Genomic DNA, 6,449 nt, shown 5'->3' on the forward strand with positions numbered 1-6,449 from the left:
ACATGATACCATACTATCTGAAGACTTAAGTAATATGTGGATACTTTTACAATAACCAAATGCCATCTTGCATATCTGTAAACTATTGTAGAATGAAACAGTTATTAGATATCAGTGTCTGGAAAATGTGTTGTAATGCCCTATTTCGTCATATGAGAACACAATTACAAGCAACACTGCTTCGATCCTGCGAACGGGCATGTTATTACCATGAAATGTATCCTGGTAGTTGGCACACTGGAATGGGAATGTCTTCTGTTGACATTATAGTGAGTATTCAAAAGACATGGGACTAATTATTGAGACTACAGGTGGGTCCTCGACTTACGACCACAACTGAGCCCAGAAGTTATACTGCTAAGGGAGAAATTTGCTGAGTGAGTTTGGTCCCATTTTATGACTTTTCTTGCCATACTTGTTAAGTGAATCGCTGCAGTTGTTAAATTAGTAACACGGTTGTTAAGTGAATCTGGCTTCCCTATTGTCTTTGGCAGAGGGTCACAAAAGATGGTCATATGACCCTGGGACACTGCAACCGTCATAAATATGAACCGGTAGATCGTGTGATCATGGGGATGCTACAATGGTCATAAGTGTGAAAAGTGGTCATAAGTCGCGTTTTTCAATGCCGTTGTAACTTCAAATGGTCACTAAATGAACTGTTGTAAGGCGAGGACTGCCTGTATATGACGGCAACAGCTCCCGACTTGTGTCTGAATCCAACCAATTTTATTAAATATTACTTGTAATCTCTAAATGCCTTAGAATTTAAAACCTAAACATGGCCTTCTTCAATACATGTTGTCCTCAACTTACAACCGGTCACTTAGTGTTGCGACCTACCAAGAAAAAGGGAGTTATGATTCGATTCCAAAGTTCTTGACAGTTGCCCGCCCCCCCAGAAGTGTTCAGCCACAGGCCCTCATTTACAGCCCTTTGTAGTGTCCCGTGATCACGTGCATTTTATGACAGTTTTACTGAAAAACCAGCAAAACTGCGGCATGGCAAATCATGGATTCGTTTAATGACCACCTCATTCATTTAATGACTGCCACATTGATTTTACAACCGCTGCGTTAACAACTACCACAAGAAAGGTTATAAAATCAGGTTGATCGTGTGACCAACTTGATTTATTACCATTGCAACATATGACAGTAATGGACAAGCTCCATTACAGTTGTATGCCAAGGATTACCTATACAAAGCTATATAGAAAAGTTGGTTAGACTGGTTTGTTTTGCCCTCTAGACACGGAGGTATTTTTGACTAGGAGGTGGGTCTTCATAGCAGTTGGATCTAATTGCCATCTAAGGAGCAACTGGCCTTAACTGGCTCTTTGTTGCCTTGTGAAATCCTTTTTATTTCGGGAGGTGTTTAACCTGCTGAGTTGCTGTTTTCATGATGTTCTCATGCTATTTAAATTAATTGTCATCTGCTGTTTCTCCATTTTCCCAATTGTACTGCATCCATTGCTAGGTAATGAATTGCTTTATTGACTTTGTATAAGCCACCTTGAAGGTCTCCAGTAGTGGAGTACAAATCATCCTAATAAATATGTAATGGTATTTGTAGATCCGCCGGTCTGCTAAGGAAGGTCCAGTGCCCCACAAATAGTATTTAATCCCACTCAGAATCATTCATTTTTCGGGTAATGTGTGGATATAGAAGACAGTTCATCCTCCTAGGAATGTCATTCCAGGTCTTTCCTGTTCTGTCCTATCCTGTCCAGATCACAAAGTCACTTTATACACGTCTCTTCCTACAGTTTGAAAAATATGTTTCTTATCCAGGGAAACATGGAAAAGAAACAACACTGCTCTAATTCTCAAGGATGTGAGGGCGATCTGGCTGCGACATCTGTCACCCCATTGATCGCCAGGGTTGATTCGGCTGATCTGGCTGGCTAGGCGGGTGTCCCCTTCCTCCCTCACCGCTCCATGTGCGTCCCTGCTGAAGCTGCGCGATCGGTGGAAGAGGACGACCATCCCAGATAGAAGGAGTGTACCGATCTTCGGTCAAGGGTATACGATAGCTGCGCTCCCCTGCTAGAACCTCCAAACAAGCTCAAGATCCATTTGTAGGAGAACATAGGGTAGTCAAGCTATAATTCTCAAACTGCTGGGACAGTGCATAATGTGTTACTGATTTGACAGCGTCAGTCTAAGTTATGTTTGAAGTTGGAAATATTTGTTGTGTCTAGTTTTTAAATTTTTCATTTTCTAAGGACTATTTTTCAAACAACTGATTCTTGAAAGCTTCTGTGCACAAGTCATTTGTTATTCCAGAGCCTCTGATTATCTTAAAGAGCAGCTTCAAAATAAGAACTTTAAAACTGTAGGATAGGCAGTAGAGAAGGCATCAAATCATATTGATAATATGTGTGCACTGACATAATCACATAGATGCTGCAATAACATATGCAAACATTATAATTTGTACCCCTCTCTAGTTTTCATCTGCAAGCACCTATGGTGGTGGGGTATTCAACGTTCCAATCACCCTTCTGATGCTTATTTACAAATAATGTGTTCCTTTTAAGTTCTTAAAATTATATAAAAGTCCTTTCACTGAGGATTTAAGGAAAATTATCCATGAAAGAGACAGACAGAGACAGGCGGGGGGGGGGAGGGGAGGAGAGAGGGAAGGAGAGAGATTTATATTTTAGAACAAATCTTCAGTGTTAAGCTATTCTGTAGCAATACACCACATTTTAAAAGTTCCTCAAATTTTTAACAAAAATTTGATTAGTCCAGTGGTGGCAAACCTATGGCATGCGTGCCAAAGGCGGCACTGGGAGCCCCCTCTGTGGGCACATGCGCTGTCGCCCCAGCCTTGCCTCCCCCCACAGCCCCCTCCTCACCAGCAGCCCCCCCAGAGGAGAGTTGCCCCCAGGCGCGGCCCATGCGGAGCAGCGCAGCCAAGGACATAGCATCCGGACAGCGGGGACAAGACTCTGCCCTCATGCCCCGTCGCACGCAGTTGATGCTGCGGGGCATGGGCGGAGGGTGTGGCCGCCATGGCACTGCTGGGCCCCTGGGCAATCTGCTGTGTGCCATTGAGGGTGGGCAGGCGGGGCAGGGCAGAGTGTGGGCGGAACAGGGGGTGGGGATGGGCCAGGGGGACGGAGCAGGGATGGGCCAGGGGGTGGTGCAATTTTTGGGCACTCGGTCTCTAAAAGGTTCTCCATCACTGGATTAGTCAATCTCTCTCAGCTCAACCAGCCTTATAGGCCTGTTGTTAGGAAAAATAGGAGAATGAATGAATGCTACCTTGCTTTGCTGAATTAAAAGTTAAAAAGAAAAATATTCTGAGCTTAATTATATTTATTTAGATTAACAGATTAACAGAATTGGAAGATACCTTTGAGTTCTTCCAGTCCAACCCATTGCTCAAGCAGGAAACCCTATACCAGAGGTCCCCAACCTTTTGGGCACCAGGGACCGCTTCCGTGGAGAAAGGTTTTTCCATGGACCGGAAAGTGCATGGTTTTGTGTGCTGCCTGCATCCCACGGATGGGGCTTTGCTTGTTTGTGTGGACCGATTGCTGGCATACTGCAGCCCAGTATCGGTCAACGGACTGGGGGTTGGGAACCCCTGCCCTATACCATTTCAAACAAATTGTTTTCTAATCCCTTTTAAAAACCTGCAGTGTTGGAGCACCCACAACTTCTGGAGGAAGTCGTTCCACTGATTAATTGTTCCAACTGTTAGGAAATTTTTCCTTACTTCTAGGTTGGTTGTTTCCTTGTTTAATTTCCATCTGTTGCTTTTTGTCCTGCCTTCAGAAGCTTTGGAGAATAGGTTGACCCTCCTTCTTCAGCTCCTCAGATACTGGACTACTGCTATCATATCATCCCTATTCCTTCTTTTCATTAGACATGCTTAATTCCTACAACTGTTCTTCATGTTTTAGCTTCCAGTCCCCTAATCATCTTTGTTGGTCTTCTCTACACTCTTTCTAGAGTCTCAGCATCTTTTTTACATCATGGTGACCAAAACTGGATGCAATATTCCAAGTGTGGTTTTACCAAAGCACTAAAAATAGTATTAACCCTTTACGTGATCTTGATTTTATCCTTGTCTTAATGCAGCCTAGGACTGAATTGGCTTTTCTGCCAGTTGCAGCACACTGCTAGCTTATATTTAAATTATTGACAGCTAAGTCTCCAAGATCCCTCTCGCAGTTACTACTATTGAGCCAAGTACCGCCTATTCTACACCAGAACAGTCTCATCAACTGAACAGGACAGAGGATTGCAGCACCAGAATAATTAAATATTTCAGGCACTGACTCCAAACTTTTGGGAGTTTACAGTATGCCTGGAAGTATCTTGGGCACTCTCTCATTTGTGGAAGCCATTAAAATTTCCATTCACAAACTAGCACTCAACAATTTTGCAGAAAAACAAATTGACCAGTAAAGTAGCTTATTTAGAAATCTGAATACAATGAAGAAATTGGATCCAACTTCCAGAACATTTCTTTGATTCTAGAACTTTTACTCTACAGAAGCCTATTTCATAAACTGTGGCCATATGGTACATTGAAACCAAAATGAGTGGCCACATTATAGGCAAGAGCATTGTGCCAACCCAATCTTTCAGAATGGTACGGATGCTCAGAAAAGCAAGTTAATTATAGGCAAACCTAAAATGTGAACTGTTGGTAATTATAATCAGGATCTTGTATATGTGACAGATAAATCTATGAACACTTCAAAACAAGATGTTTCTCCAAATGCCTATTTTGTATGTCCTGTGTTTCTGAGTACATATGGAATCCAAATATATATTCTGGGAATAAAGATAGCCGTATTTCATGCAGAAGCACTTTTGATCATCTAGGGAAAAAGCTTCCCAGGTATAAACCGATTGAAGAGAGCCAGTTTGATGTAACTATTAAGACACGAGGCTAGAAACTAGAAGATTGTGACTTCTAGCCCTGCTTTAGGCACAAAGCCAGCTGAGTGACTTTGGGCCAGTCATTCGCTCTCAACTCTAGAAAGGAGGCAATGATGAGTCACTTTGGAAAAACCTTTCCAAGAAAACCACAGGGACTTGTTCAGGCAGTTGCCAGGAGTCAAAATTGATTCAAAGGCACCAAAAATAAATTAATAAACTAGTCCATGGGCACAGGGGGCAGATATTCTCAGGCACCAGATTGCTTGCACTCGGAACCTAATATATTGAATTTTTTTGGGTAAGACTAAAACGGGTCTTCAAACTTGGCCCTTTTATGACTTGTGGACTTCAACTCCCAGAATTCCTCAGCAAGGCACACTGGCTGACGAATTCTGGGAGTTGAAGTCCACAAGTCATAACAGGGCCAAGATAATAATAATAATAGTAGTAGTAGTAGTAGTAGTAGTAACAATAATAGTAATAATAATAAAGTTGGAAGGGATCTTGGAGGTCATCGAGTCCAACCCCCTGCTCAGGCAGGCAGGAACCCTACACCATTTCAGACAGATGGCTGTCCAGTCTCTTCTTAAAAACTTCCAGTGTTGGAGCATTCACCGCTTCTGGAGGCAGGTTGTTCCGTTGGTTAATTGTTCTGCCAGGAAGTTTCCCTGGACTAAAAACTCAAAAAGACATTTACATCCATGTTGAAATTAAAGAAAACAAAGCGTCTGGAACCATATCGTTTAATTTGTGGTGTGGATGGCTGCCTGATTGTCAATTCCTTTATTTTTAATATTTGTGTACAAAAATTCCCCCACCATTCTAGAACACCATTAATACCCACCTTCCTATAAGCCTGTTTAAAGGAAAACCCCATGGAAGATGGGGGCAGGTATAAGATAGGCCTGAACCACTGGCTCAGGAATTCTGGGAGTTGAAGTCCACAAGTCATAAAAGAGCCAAGGTTGCCTACCCAAGGGTTAGGCCAGGGGTAGGCAACCTTGGCTCTTTTATGACTCGTGGACTTCAACTCCCAGAATTCCTGAGCCAGCCACGCTGAGGGGACAGGGAGAGGTTTCCAAGCTGAGCCATGCTGGCTCAGGAATTCTGGGAGTTGAAGTCCACGAGTCATAAAAGAGCCAAGGTTGCCTACCCCTGGGCTAGGCCAACGACCCAAAACGTAAGTATCCAGAATAAACCAAGCATTGGATCCAACCGCCTGGCTCTATCTCAGCAGAGGAAGGAATAAGGCGAGCGCCTCTTTTGCGGCCCAGGTGAACCGGGAGGCCTCCCTCGAGCTGCCCAGGGGAAGGAACATTTTTTTTTTGGGAGCCGAGAGGCTACGCACATGCGTCCTACCGGGCTAAGTAGGGCGGAGGATGTGCTGATGAGGTGGGGAATCCAAGGCGAGGTGGCGTGATGTCGTCATGACGCTTCACGCAACTCCCCCATTCCGTCTGACGCACGCCCTGTTCGAGCCCGTGAGTTTTCCGTTATGGTTATTATTATTTTCGACGGGGGCGGGGGAGGGGGGGGACAGGGAGA

This window comes from Protobothrops mucrosquamatus, unplaced genomic scaffold, assembly GCF_001527695.2.
Source record: "Protobothrops mucrosquamatus isolate PMUCROS unplaced genomic scaffold, P.Mucros_1.0 scaffold2118, whole genome shotgun sequence".
Taxonomy (NCBI): Eukaryota; Metazoa; Chordata; class Lepidosauria; order Squamata; family Viperidae; genus Protobothrops; species Protobothrops mucrosquamatus.